Source organism: Mesoplodon densirostris, chromosome 3 (genome assembly GCF_025265405.1).
Source record: "Mesoplodon densirostris isolate mMesDen1 chromosome 3, mMesDen1 primary haplotype, whole genome shotgun sequence".
Lineage (NCBI taxonomy): Eukaryota > Metazoa > Chordata > Mammalia > Artiodactyla > Ziphiidae > Mesoplodon > Mesoplodon densirostris.
In genome coordinates this window covers 45,309,628-45,325,135 of record NC_082663.1, presented here as the reverse complement: position 1 = coordinate 45,325,135, position 15,508 = coordinate 45,309,628, and positions in this window count along the sequence as shown.

The following is a 15,508-nucleotide window of genomic DNA, read 5'->3' as shown; positions in this document are numbered from 1 at the left end:
GAGTGAGTCAACTTCCTGACTCCGAGGACCTAAATAAACAAACGAACATGGGGCTCACCATCTGCCCCCTAAAGAGACCTGAACACAGAAGCAGCCTCTTGGCACTTTTGCGGTACGCGGGCTTCTCACTGTTGTGGCCTCTCCCGTTGTGGAGCACAGGCTCCGGACGCGCAGGCTCAGCGGCCATGGCTCACGGGCCCAGCCGCTCCGCGGCATGTGGGATCCTCCCGGACCGGGGCACAAACCCGTGTCCCCTGCATCAGCAGGCGGACTCTCACCCGCTGCGCCACCAGGGAAGCCCTTGGCAATTTTTAATAGCAACTATAGAAGCAGTCGTCTGCCATAAAAAGACAGCAGCTTGCTGTACAGTAGTGTCTAGCCCATCCCTGGCCCTTTAAATTCAGCTCATCCCATCCATGCCTCATGTTGTAGCAAATACAGACCGACAGCAGCGGTACTGTAGTGCGGCCTAGGAACTGCCTCAGGCCACCTGCCTGCTTCCTCTTTCCCTCTGGCTAATTTCCGGGTGTTCCATTCCTGCCCTGGTCCCCTGTATGTTTTGGGTATTTTTGTTTTTCTTATAATAGCTTTATTGAAATATAATTCACATGCCCTACAATTCACCCATTTGAAGTGTACAATTCAATGACTTTTAGTGAATTTAGAGTTGTGCAACCATCACCACAATGAATTTTAGAATACTTTCATCACCCCAAGAAGAAACACTGTACTACTTAGCCAACAACCCCCAACCCTTCCATGTGCCTGTTCCCCCTTGCTACTCTAGGCAATCACTAATCTGTTGTACTTTCTGTCTCGATAGATTTGCCTATTCTGGGGGTTTCATTTAAATGGAATTATACAATATATGATCCTCTATGACTGGCTTCTTTCATGTAGAATAATGTTTTCAAGATCTATCCATATTATATCAGTGCTTCATTCTTTTTTATTGCCAGGTAATATTCCATTGTGTGGATATACAACATTTTGTTCATCCTTTCTTCAGTTGATGAATATTTGAGTTGTTTCCCCTTTTTGGTGGTTATGAATAATGCTGCTCTGACATTTGTATATAAATTATTGTATGGACACATGTTTTCCTTTCTCTTGGATATACATCTAGGAGTGGAATTGCTGTGTTATGTGGTAACTTTGTTTAACCTGTTGAGAACTGCCAGGATGCCTTTCAAAGCAGCTGCACCATTTTACATTCCCACCAGTGGTGTATGAAGGTTCTAATTTTTTCACATCTTCATCCAGAGTTATCTGTCTTTTGGATTATGGTCCCCGTAGTTCTTGCTATTGACTCCTGGCTTCCCCTGGGCTTCCTGACCTCAGTTGTCTTGCACTTCCTTGATATCAGGGCTCTTCACATTTTCCTACAAAAGACATTTTCCATCACAGAGGCTTAACTATCTCTTGCTTCCCCAACTTAAGGAAAAGGGGTTGCAGATAGTGAGGTTCTCAGATTCTACCCTCAAAATAAAAGAGTAGAGAAAGAGGAAAGTTGAATGTGACTGACAGTTATCTTAGCCCTTTTCTTTCTCTTTTGCTCTTGTTGCTGGAATGACAAGCTGAGGGGTGCAGGAGGGGCTGACTTGGGGGCAGCAGCTATTCTGGAATTCCAGCCTGAGAGTAACAAGGATGAGAGCATGGCCAGTGCAATTACCAATTTAGAGGTAGACTCTCATTTCCTCCAGTCTTTTCATTTTCTGCAAATGCAAAGATAAGAGAGAGGAGGGTCAGCATTAGGCTTGGTTATAAAAAATCACAGTTCTTACTGACAGTAACTTACAATTGATAATGTTGATTGTTCCTCTTATCAACAACTTCTCTTTTATGGCTGGTTTATTTAGAAACAAGTGTTGCCGTTTGTACCATTTCTATGTGTTCCAGGCTGAAGAGTCCTAGTTCAGGGTGAGACAGATATCAAGATTATCGCAGCTAAAGAAGAAATGCTTTCAGCACAATGAGAAAAACCATCAGAAAAGTCATGGATTGTGTTTCTGTTTAACCCTTTATTCTGAGGCTGAGATCACTTAAGTAGAGGTTTCTCCCTTGGAAAACTGACTTGGGTTTGGATTTCTCAAACATATTTGAATTTCACCCTAGGAAAATAGGCCCAGTGAGTACACTTCCCTACAGTAATGATTCTATACACAGCAGTAGCCTTTACTTAACAACCATTTAGACTTGGAAAATAGATTAAATCCATTAACTAGGCCAGTGTTTTCTCTTTTACTGTGGTCATTAACCAAATTGCTAGCTTTAGTTGTAACACAGATAACCATGCTTAAAGATAACCTAGACCTACTATTTTAGCATTTTTATTTTAATGGGCATGACAAGGAAATACATTCTCAACCTGTTTAGTTTCACAGAATTCAAGTATAAACTTTTTAACATCAACTCTCTTGAGGTGAAATTCACTTACATTTAAGTGCACCCATTTTAAGGGCTTGATTAATGAGTTATACATTTGTATAACCATTACAAATATAAATTTGTATAAGCACTACCATAATCAAGATACAGAATATTTCCATCACCATTTCCTCCTGCCCTGTGCTGTCAATCCCCACCCACTTTCTGCCACCAGGTAAGCACTGACTTACTTTCTGTCTCTAGATTAGTTTTGCTATTTCGTGAATTTAATATAAATGGAACCAGAGTGCTTTTGAGAGTCATCCATGTTGTTGCATGTATCAGTTCATTCCTTTTTAGTGCTCAACAAGGTGAATGTATTGTAGAGTGGGAATGATAAAGTAACATTTTATCCCAGGAATGAAAGGTTGGTTAGACGTTGAAAATCACCATATTACCAGAATAAAGGTGAAAAACCATATGATCATCTCAATGTATGGAGAAAAGGTACTTGACAAAATTCAACCCTCATTTACAATAAATGATCTTAGCCAACTAGTAATAGAAGGTAATGATGGTAAAGGGCATATACAGGAAACATTATGATACTTAATGACTGTATTATTTATCTATTGTTGTATAAAATATTACCCCCAAAACGAACAGCCTAAACAATAAATACTTATCATCTCACAATTTGTGAGGGTTAGGGATTTGGGAGCAGCTTAGCAAGGTGGTTCTGCTTGAGATTCTCTCATGAGGTTGCATTCAAGACATCAGTTAGGGCTATAGTCATCTGGAGACTTGACTAGGGCTGAAGGATCTGCTAAGATGGTTCATTCATGACGCTGTTGGGATAAAGCTTCAGGTTCTTACTCACTGTTTATAGAAAGCCTCAGGTCCTTACCATATGGATCTCTTCAAAAGGCTTCTTGAAAGTTCTCACGACTTGGCAAGTGGCTTCCCCCAGAGTGAGTGATCCAAGAGAAAGGGAAAACAAGGAGGAAGCCACAATGTCTTTTATGACCTGGTCTTTTGGAAGTCACATACCATCATTTCCACCAGAGTCTATTCATTTGAAACAAGTCACTAACTACAGCCCACATTCAAGAGGAGAATATTAAGGCTCCACTTTTTGAAGGGAGGAGTGTCAGAGAAATCATGAATATATTTCATAACCACAACAGTAAAAAATAAGATGCCTTCCCCCAGGAATATCAGGAACAAGGAAGGATGAGTACTCTTAAGGCATTTTTTTTTTAAACATTGTCCTGGAGGTCCTAGCCATTGTACTACAGCAAGAAAAAGAGAAAGATATTTAGATTAGAAAGACAGAAGTAAACTGTCTTAACTATGGATGACAAATTTGTGAACATAGAATATTCTACAGATGCTACAAAAAGCTACTAAAACAATAAATAAGTTCAGCAAAGTTGTAGGATACAAGGTCAATATATAAAATTTAAGTTTTTATATACTGGCAACAACCAATGGTGAAATGAAAAATTTTAAATGTCATTTAAAATAGTCTTGAAAACACATAAAATACTTAGGGATAAGCTTAATAAAGGATGTGCAAGACTTGTACACTGAAAACTATAAAACATTCCTGAAAGAAAGTTAGACCTAAATGAATGGAGAGATATGTCATGTTCGTGGATTGCAAAACTCACTGTTGTTCAGATGTCATTTCTTTCCAGATTGATCTGTAGATTCAGTGCAATCTCAGTGAAAATATTGGTAGGCATTTTGTAGAAATTGATGAACTGATTCTAAAATTCATATGGAATAAGCAAAGGATGTTGAATAGCTAAAATAATTTGAAAAAGAGCAAAGTTGAAGGGTTTACACTACCTGATTTCAAGATTTATTATACATCTTATTACTATAAGTCATCAAGACAGTGTGGAATTGTCTTAAGGATGGACATATAGAACAATGAAACAAAATATGAGGCCCAGAAATAGACATTATATATATATATATATAATGTATATAATGTAATATAAATATCTCAGTTGATCCAGTTGAATATATATATTATATATATAGTCATCCCTGGGTATCCAGGAGAATGGTTCCAGGACTGCCTAAGGATACCAAAATCCACATATGCTCAAGTCCCTCATGTAAAACCGCAGAGTACAGTCTGCCTTTTGTATTGGTGGGTTCCACATGCACACATTCAACCAACCTCAGATCAAAAAAAATTTTTTAATATTTATTTATTTATTTGGCTCTGCCACGCCTTAGTTGCAGCATGCAGGATCTTCACTGTGGCACACAGGATCTTTAGCAGTGGCATGTAGAATCTTTTAGTTGTGGCATGCGAACTCTTAGTTGCAGCATGTGGGATCTAGTTCCCTGACCAGGGATTGAACCCGAGCTCCCTGCATTGGGAGTGTGGAGTCTTAGCCACTGGACCACCGGGGAAGTCCCAGATCGAAAATATTTTTTAAAAATTCCAAAAATTTCCAAAAAGCAAAACTTAAATTTGCCACACTTCAGTAACAATTTACAAAGCATTTACATTGTATTTTCAACTATTAACATAACATTTACAGTATCAATATTAGGTACTGTAAGTAATCTAGAGATGATTTAAAGTGTATGGGAGGATTTAGATTATATGCAAATACCATACCATTCTACATAAGGGACTTGAGCATCTGTGGATTTTGGTATATAAGCAGGGGTGGGAGTCCTGGAACCAACCCCCAACAGATACAGAGGGACCACTGTACTCAGTTGATTTTTGACAAAAGTGCCAAGTTATTTCAATGGGGAAAGCTTTTCAACAAATGGTGCTGGGACAACTATATATCCATATAGAAAAAATTAACCTTGACCTTTAACTCACACTATACATAAAAATTAACTCAAACTAGATCATAGACCTAAATGTTAAAGTTAAAACTATAACATATTTTGAAAAAAAGATATTGGAGAAAACCTCTGAAAACCTGGAGTAGGCAAAAATTACATAGGCTACAAAAGCACCAACCATTAAAAAAAAATGGATACACTGGACTTTATCGAAATTGAAATCTTCTGTTAAGTGTAAATGTAACCAAGAGAATAGCAGGGATCGAGGCAGAGAAGGCTGTGTGTACACCACATCCTCGGTGGGTGAAGGGCACTGGCCAGGCAGTCAGTAAATGACAGTGACGGGGGCGAACGTTGTATGACTGAGTGCTAGGATTCTCAGAGGGTGCAGCACCCTGCTTCCTATCAGAAGAGCAAGGCCATAGACCTCCCCTCCTGACTCTGAGGTCTGTGCAGTCTGAAAAGATGGTATCCTGGAGGAGGGGCAGTCAAGGAGAGGAGGTAGATTTCAGTTAAGGCAGGTGGTGGAGGGAAATGCCTGGGAAGTGATTCATGGTGTAGGGGTGTGTTGATCACAGAATATAACTTCCAGGGGCTTAGTGGAAGGGCTTGGGAAGCAAATGAGACAGGTTAGGAAGAAGGAGTCTTGAGGATAGAGGACAGAAGAGACATGTTTTAGACCATGGCTATAGGAAAACAAGGCAAAACCCAGGAAAATCTAGTCTTCTTATTCTCCTAAAGCAGTAGTCTGCAACATTTTTTGCTTGAACACTCTCACAAAAGAATTTTGAAAAAAAAACCTTACTTTTTTCTTGCTTTTATTAAAATATAACTTTTCTAAAGTACACAGATTTTAAGTGTAAGGCTCAGTGAATTTTTCCGTATTTATACACTCACGTTACCACCACCAAGATCAAGACGTAGAACATTTCCATCACCTTAGCAGGCTCCCTCATGCTCCCTTCTTATTGATACCTGCCCTCTCTTACCCATAGGTAACCTCTATTCTGGCTTCTATCACCCTTTCTCTCACATTTTTTTAAGTTGAATTATAGTTGATTTATAATACAATGTTGTGTTAATTTCTGCTGTACAGCAAAGTGATTCAGTTACACATGTATGTACATTCTTTTTATATTCTTTTCCATTATGGTTTATCTTAGGATATTGAATACAGTTCCCTGTGCTGTACAGTAGAACCTTGTTTATCCATTCTATATATGATAGACTGCATCTACTAACCCCAGACTCCCAATCCATCCCTCCCCCACCTCCTTCCCCCTTGGCAACCACAAGTCTGTTCTCTATGTCTGAGAGTCTGTTTCTGTTTCATAGATAGGTTCATTTGTGTAAAATTTTAGATTCCATATATGAGTGATATTGTATGGTATTTGTTTTTCTCTTTCTGACTGACTTCACTTACTACGATAATCTCTAGTTCCATCCATGTTACTGCAAATGACATTATTTCATTCTTTTTTTATGGTTGAGTAGTATTCCATTGTATATATGTACCACATCTTTTTTTTTATCCATACATTTTTATTTTATTTTATTTTATTTTTTTAACATCTTTATTGGAGTATAATTGCTTTACAATGGTGTGTTAGTTTCTGCTTTATAACAAAGTGAATCAGTTATACATATACATATGTGACCATATCTCTTCCCTCTTGCATCTCCCTCCCTCCCAGTCTCCCTATCCCACCGCTCTAGGTGGTCACAAAACACTGAGCTGATCTCCCTGTGCTATGCGCCTGTTTCCCACTAGCTATCTATTTTACATTTGGTAGTGTATATATGTCCATGCCACTCTCTAACTTTGTCCCAGCTTACCCTTCCCCCACCCTGTCCAAGTCCATTCTCTAGTAGGTCTGTGTCTTTATTCCCATCTTGCCCCTAGGTTCTTCATGACCAGTTTTTTTTTTTTTTTTAGATTCCATATATATGTGTTAGCAGACGGTATTTGTTTTTCTATTTCTGACTTAGTTCACTCTGTTTGACAGACTCTAGGTCCATCCACCTCACTACAAATAGCTCGATTTCGTTTCTTTTTATGGCTGACTAGTATTCCATTGTATATATGTGCCACATCTTCTTTATCCATTCATCTATTGGTGGACAGTTAGGTTGCTTCCATGCCCGAGCTATTGTAAATAGAGCTGCAATGAACATTGTGGTACATGACTCTTTGTGAATTATGGTTTTCTCACAGTATATGCCCAGTAGTGGGATTGCTGGGTCATATGGTAGTTCTATTTGTAGTTTCTTAAGGAACCTCCATACTGTTCTCCATAGTGGCTGCATCAGTTTACATTCCCACCAACAGTGCAAGAGAGTTCCCTTTTCTCCACACCCTCTCCAGCATTTATTGTTTGTAGATTTTTTGATGATGGCCATTCTGACTGGGTAGTTTTGATTTGCATTTCTCTGATGATTAATGATGTTGAGCATTCTTTCATGTGTTTGTTGGCAATCTGTATATCTTCTTTGGAGAAATGTCTATTTAGGTCTTCTGCCCATTTCTGGATTGGGTTGTTTGTTTTTTTGATATTGAGCTGCATGAGCTGCTTGTAAATTTTGGAGATTAATTCTTTGTCAGTTGCTTCATTTGCAAATATTTTCTCCCATTCTGAGGGTTGTCTTTTTGTCTCGTTTATGGTTTGCTTTGCTGTGCAAAAGCTTTTAAGTTTCACTAGGTCCCAGTTGTTTATTTTGTTTTTATTTCCATTTCTCTAGGAGGTGGGTCAAAAAGGATCTTCCTGTGATTTATGTCATAGAGTGTTCTGCCTATGTTTTCCTCTAAGAGTTTGATGCTGTCTGGCCTTACATTTAGGTCTTTAATCCATTTTGAGCTTATTTTTGTGTATGGTGTTAGGGAGTGAATAATCTCATACTTTTACATGTACCTGTCCAGTTTTCCCAGCACCACTTATTGAAGAGGCTGTCTTTTCTCCACTGTATATTCTCGCCTCCTTTATCAAATATAAGGTGACCATATGTGTGTGGGTTTATCTCTGGGCTTTCTATCCTGTTCCATTGATCTATATTTCTGTTGTTGTGCGAGTACCATACTGTCTTGATTACTGTAGCTTTGTAGTATAGTCTGAAGTCAGGGAGCCTGATTCCTTCAGCTCCATTTTTTTTTTAACATGGATCATCATAGCATCTTTATTTTATTTTATTTTTTTATTAGTTTCTGCTTTATAACAAAGTGAATCAGTTATACATATACATCTGTTCCCATATCCCCTCCCTCTTGCATCTCCCTCCCTCCCCCCCTCCCTATCCCACTCCTCCAGGCAGTCACAAAGCACCGAGCTGATCTCCCTGTGCTATGTGGCTGCTTCCCACTAGCTATCTACCTTACATTTGGTAGTGTATATATGTCCATGCCTCTGTCTCGCTTTGTCACAGCTTACCCTTCCCCCTCCCCATATCCTCAAGTCCATTCACTAGTAGGTCTGTGTCTTTATTCCTGTTTTACCCCTAGGTTCTTCATGACCCTTTTTTTCCCTTAAATTCCATATATATATGTTAACATATGGTATTTGTCTTTCTCCTTCTGACTTACTTCACTCTGTATGACAGACTCTAGGTCTATCCACCTCATTACAAATAGCTCAATTTCATTTCTTTTTATGGCTGAATAATATTCCATTGTATATATGTGCCACATCTTCTTTATCCATTCATCCAATGATGGACACTTAGGTTGTTTCCATCTCCGGACTATTGTAAATAGAGCTGCAATGAACATTTTTGTACATGTCTCTTTTTGAATTATGGTTTTCTCAGGGTATATGACCAGTAGTGGGATTGCTGGGTCATATGGTAGTTCTATTTTTAGTTTTTTAAGGAACATCCATACTGTTCTCCATAGTGGCTGTACCAATTCACATTCCCACCAGCAGTGCAAGAGTGTTCCCTTTTCTCCACAACCTCTCCAGCATTTATTTTTTCTAGATTTTTTGATGATGGCCATTCTGACTGGTGTGAAATGATATCTCATTGTAGTTTTCATTTGCATTTCTCTAATGATTAATGATGTTGAGCATTCTTTCATGTTTTTGTTGGCAGTCTATATATCTTCTTTGGAGAAATGTCTATTTAGGTCTTCTGCCCATTTTTGGATTGGGTTGTTTGTTTTTTTGATATTGAGCTGCATGAGCTGCTTGTAAATTTTGGAGATTAACCTTTTGTCAGTTGCTTCATTTGCAAATATTTTCTCCCATTCTGAGGGTTGTCTTTTGGTCTTGTTTATGGTTTCCTTTTCTGTGCAAAAGCTTTGAAGTTTCATTAGGTCCCATGTGTTTATTCTTGTTTTTATTTCCATTTCTCTAGGAGGTGGGTCAAAAAGGATCTTGCTGTGATTTATGTCATAGAGTGTTCTGCCTAAGTTTTCCTCTAAGAGTTTGATAGTTTCTATCCTTACATTTAGGTCTTTAATCCATTTTGAGCTTATTTTTGTGTATGGTGTTAGGGAGTGATCTAATCGCATACTTTTACATGTACCTGTCCAGTTTTCCCAGCACCACTTATTGAAGAGGCTGTCCTTTCTCCACTGTACATTCCTGCCCCCTTTATCAAAGATAAGGTGACCATATGTGAGTGGGTTTATCTCTGGGCTTTCTATCCTGTTCCATTGATCTATCTTTCTGTTTTTGTGCCAGTACCATACTGTCTTGATTACTGTAGCTTTGTAGTATAGTCTGAAGTCAGGGAGCCTGATTCTTCCAGCTCCGTTTTTCGTTCTCAAGATTGCTTTGGCTATTCGGGGTCTTTGGTTTTTCCAAACAAATTTTGAAATTTTTTGTTCTAGTTCCATGAAAAATGCCAGTGGTAGGTTTGATAGGGATTGCATTGAATCTGTAGACTGCTTTGGGTAGTAGAGTCATTTTCACAATGTTGATTCTTCCAATCCAAGAACATGGTATATCTCTCCATCTGTTTGTATCATCTTTAATTTCTTTCATCAGTGTCTTATAATTTTCTGCATACAGGTCTTTTGTCTCCTTAGGTAGGTTTATTCCTGGATATTTTATTCTTTTTGTTGCAGTGGTAAATGGGAGTGTTTTCTTAATTTCACTTTCAGATTTTTCATCATTAGTGTATAGGAATGCCAGAGATTTCTGTGCATTAATTTTGTATCCTGCTACTTTACCAGATTCATTGATTAGCTCTAGTAGTTTTCTGGTAGCATCTTTGGGATTCTCTATGTGTAGTATTATGTCATCTGCAAACAGTGACAGCTTTACTTCTTCTTTTCCAATTTGGATTCCTTTTATTTCTTTTTCTTCTCTGATTGCTGTGGCTAAAACTTCCAAAATTATGTTGAATAATAGTGGTGAGAGTGGGCAAGCTTGCCTTGTTCCTAATCTTAGTACCACATCTTATTTATCCATTCATCTGTCAATGGACATTTAGGCTGTTTCCATGTCTTGGCTACTGTGAATAGTGCTGCTATGAACATAGTGGTGCATGCATCTTTTTGAATTATAGTTTTGTCCGGATATATGCCCAGGAATGGGATTGCTGGATCATGTGTTAATTCTCGGTTTAGTTTTTTGAGGAACCTCCATACTGTTTTCCACACTGGCTGCACCAGCTTACATTCACACCAACAGTGTCACCCTCCTTTCACATTTTTAAGTTAACATGTAAATATTTCTATTATAAATCTAAATAATTGAAAAAGATGTCATTTCTGGCACGTTGTATATTGTACCTTGGTCTGCAGATTTAGCCAATTTAGTTTATGGAAATATATGCTGTATAATTGAAATGGCGAAGCCAGTCCTCATTGTCAGACCCATTAACCAGATTGAATTTTCGGTCGGAAAAAAAAATATGGCTTCATTTATCAATTAATATAAATGTGTTCATATGTCTCCCTTCGATCACCTTATCTTTTGGATTATAATTCTAAGACATATAGATGGCTGCATAAGGTTCAGAGGCTTGCAGGAGTTTGTCACCTGCACGAAACAAGATGCTGCTGCTTTAGTGTTTTTATGAAGCTCTTTTGCTGTGCACCCAGGGAACTGCCTCACAGTTCCTTCTCACAGGAGGGAGCTGTAGACTCAAATTGTCCCTTACGGGGTGTCTTGGAAGTTTTTATACCTGGGAATGTTTATTTGGGATTTGGGGAAAGGGTCATTGTAAAAGGGAGGTGGGGGGCTTCCGTGGTGGCGCAGTGGTTGAGAGTCCGCCTGCCGATGCAGGGGACACGGGTTCATGCCCCGGTCTGGGAAGATCCCACATGCCGCGGAGCGGTTGGGCCCGTGAGCCATGGCCGCTGAGCCTGCGCGTCCAGAGCCTGTGTTCCGCAATGGGAGAGGCCACACCAGTGAGAGGCCCGCATACCATAAAAAAAAAAAAAGGGAGGTGGGAAAGGAGAATTGGCAGACCATGGAAGACCAAATTTAGGAAAGATTACAAATGGAATTGAAGCTAAATAACCAATCAGCTTAGAACAATCTGCCTCCTCACCCCTGGGAAGCCTACATGTACCCTGGGGGTCGGGTTTCTCAGTCTCAGCACTACTGGTGTTTTGGGTTATTTAATTCTTTGTTGTGGAGACTGTCCTGTGGATTGTAGGATATTTACCGACATCCTTGACCTCTGCTTACTAAAATGCCAGTGGCAACCCCCTCGCCCCAGCTTGACTACCAAAAACATCTCCAGATATTGTTAAATGTTCCAGGGGCCAGGCGGGGTGGGGGGGCGCGGCAGAATTGCTGCTGGTTGAGGCCCACTGCCCTAGCATCCTCCAGTTTGAGGGTTGCTGTCCTGGAAGATAGTAGCTTCACAGAACTCACCTGCTGCCTGGAGAAGGGGCCCACAGTTGCAGTGTGGGACCCCGTTTTCCTCCTTTTCTGGTCCACAGAAGTGGAACTCGAATTTCATTTCCCTATAGGCTGGATGGCAACAGGGACAGGGAACCAGGAGCATATGGACCACGTGGTCCTTCTTGCAGGGGTGAGCAGAGGGGGTGGGCAGTCGTCTTCACCCTCGCTTCTAGCCTTCAGCACTAAGGAGAGGGTGGGGACCATCTGTAAATGTGGTTTGATGACATCATCAGAGATGACCCTTAGAGACCCCAAGAAAAAACTGAGGAAGATTTTGGAGGACTAGGGATCTTTTAACAACAGAGAAGGGCAAATGTTAGAAAAATTCTTTCTTTACCCTTAAAACAAGCCATTTTTTAAACCCCATTCAAGTGTGGTCTAGGGTAGTACTACTCAAAGTGTGGATCCATGAACTGTTGGTCTCTGACTAGAGAAGGAGCTTGAGCCAAAATATGAATCAACACATATTGCTTCCTTCATTGAGAATATATTGCTATGAAAAAATGTCAGCTGAATTTAGTGCTTAATGACTTTAGTGCATAGTAACAAAGTTTATTTACATTCTGGCTCCAGTTTCTTAACTTGTCACGGCAGCAGCCCACACTTAGAGTAGCTAAGAAAATACACTGAGGGTTTTAGAGGGTCATGAAATCAATTTTGTGACTTGCAACCTTTCTTTAAAAAAGTCTAATGAAATAAAAAGATATCAGAGTCCATGCTACTTAGAATAAATATTGTTTAATGAAACTTTTGTTTAAGTTATATATAAGTATACAAACACACGTGTACTGGGTCACAATGTAAAATTATATTTCTAACTGTGGATATTGGTCAGAAAAGTTTGAAAAGCACTGGTCTAGGGAAACATGAAAGCACAACTGTGCTGATTTAAGGCTGGATTGTGGTCCATTATGATCCCCAGATCTTTTTCAGTTATATATCAGCAACAGATACTGCCAATGTTTGATCCATATTCCTCAGTCTACCCTGGAGTTGTCTTTGGACAGTACCTGTTCACACCTGGTTCCCACATCTCTCTGCCTAAGGTTGTTCTTTACCTGAGACAGTGGGCCTGGCCCTCCTGAAGGAAGGTCAGGCCAAAAGTGCCCAGGAGTGAATGCCAGGAGTGACCTTCAATGGGGATGGGAATTAGTGGATAAAATTCCAACTTCCTCACCCCTCAGTGGGACAATTCTAAAGCATTACACATCGTTTCTAAGAGGTTTACAACACAGATTGACAAGAGGAAACTGAGGTTCAGATAAATTAAATGACTTTTCCAAGGTCACATGTGCAAATAACATTTGAACTCAGGGCTGTTTTATTCCAATGTCCACTATGCTATAGCTGTGTTACATATCTATTTTTCCCCTAAGGTACAGTACCCTGACCTGTAAAGTTATTGACCTTCTAACAACTTCTCCAAGTTATTGACCTTCTAACAACTTCTCCCAGTTAACCTCTCTTGTTTTCTGGGCCAGTCCTTACCCTGTGCTGTTAATTTCACTCTATATCCTTCCCTTGAACTGTTCCATATGACAGGCACCAATTCCTGCAGGCTGCATTTCCCAGGCTCCTGGGTCAGCTGGCTTCTTCCCAGTTCAGGTAATGGGAGGCACTGGCAGGAAATTGGAGGGGGAAGAGAAAAACCAGGGTATTTGTCCTTTTCTCTCTATGCCTAGTTGCATCTCCAGCACAGCTGTCAGCTGTAGCTAGTCAAGCATACAGGAGTACCAGCTTCCCCCAGTGACTGGCCTCTGGGCTGTGGTAACATTGATTCTTCCTTTTGTCTTTCCAGCTTAGAAGGCGTAGCACTTTCTGCTTTTGCAAATCTATGGATTGCTTCACAGTCCTCTGTTTGGCATCTCAGCCGAACCTATGGCCTATGTAACCAATTCATGGATTAATTTCCTTTGTTTTAAATCTTAGAATGGTTCCCAGTTGGAACCAACTGATACACTTTCTAATCTCATATTTCATAAAGAGTGATGAGTCCTCTGAACATGATGTATATAATGCAGGAGCATGTTATTGATTACATGGTACTCAGCTCAGAATCAGCCCCAAGATTCCTTGTCAATGTTTGTCTTTAATTAAGAGGGTTGTGTTTTTGTTTTTGTTTTTGCTTTTTCAGTCTCATTTTCCAGCTGGCAAGTATGCCAGTGTTCTATCCTGGGTTCCCTAGAAAATAGAGCCTGAGACAAGGATTAAGAGATGATGATTTGGGGAAGTGCAAAGCCATGGTAGCAAGAGGGAAGAAAGAGGGAAGGATGGGAAGCAGTGCAAAGTGATACATAACCATGCCGGTCATTGCTTCTTGACAAAGCCACAGGAGACCCAGCAAGTCACTCAGCAAGTACATCTGCTCAACCACTGGACATCTCAGGGACAGGCTGGGTGGAGAAACTGTGCCCCAGAGTCATCCACCCAAGGGAGGGAGGAAAGGGAATTTAATTGCCTGGCGCCCTGCAGTCTCCCACATCCCCATTCATCTAAGCTTGCCTCCTATGGAATTCAAACCTCCACGTTTTTGGCTTACACCATCCAATCCCCCTAACAGTCACTCAGGAAGCCAGATTCCATGCTTTGCAGCTATTCATTGTCTGAGTGCAGAAATGGCAGAAAAAGCCAGATACCAGCAGGAGCTGTGTGCATGGAATTGGTCATCCACAGTGGAGGCTGCAAGCATGAGAGGCAGATTGGGTGGAAATAATCTGAGGGGGCGCCTGTTATGGTTTGAATCATTTCCCCCCTCCCCCGAATTAATATGCTGAAGTCCTAATCTCCCAGTACTGCAGGCTATGACTATATTTGGAGATAGGGCCTCTCAAAACATGACTAAGTTAAAATGAGGCTATTAGGGTGGGCTTAATGCAATCTGACTGATGTCCTTATAATTGGATATTTGGACACACAAAGAGACACCAGGGATACATGTGCACAGAGGAAAGGCCATGTGAGTATACGATGAGATGGCAGCCATCTGCAAACCAAGGAGGGAGGCCTCAGGAGAAGCCAAACCTGCCGACACCTTGGTCTTTGACTTCTAGCTCCAGAACTGTGAGAAAATAAATTTCTGTTGTTTAAGCCGCCGAGCCTGGGGTACTATGTTATGGTGGCCCTAACACAGCACATAAGATGTTTCTGATACAATCAGTTCCTAAAATTCCTTCTTTCTATTGAGAGAAGTTCTCCCAAAGTATAGGCTTGTTCTTGTACAACTTTGACATGGTAATTTTGGAGAGAAATCCACCCAGTGGTGGGGTGGATTCATTTGTGTGCAAATTTAAATGTCGGGGCATAAGTATTTCAAAAGTTGAAATACAAGTTAGTGCATGAGGAGAGCTGTTTTGCAGTGTAGACTTATGAATCTCCTTATAGATCCCAGCACAGTGAGATCATATGTCCCTTCTTCTCCTGGATGGAAGGCCAGGTAGAGCTGATGTAGCCAGTATGGGCCAGGA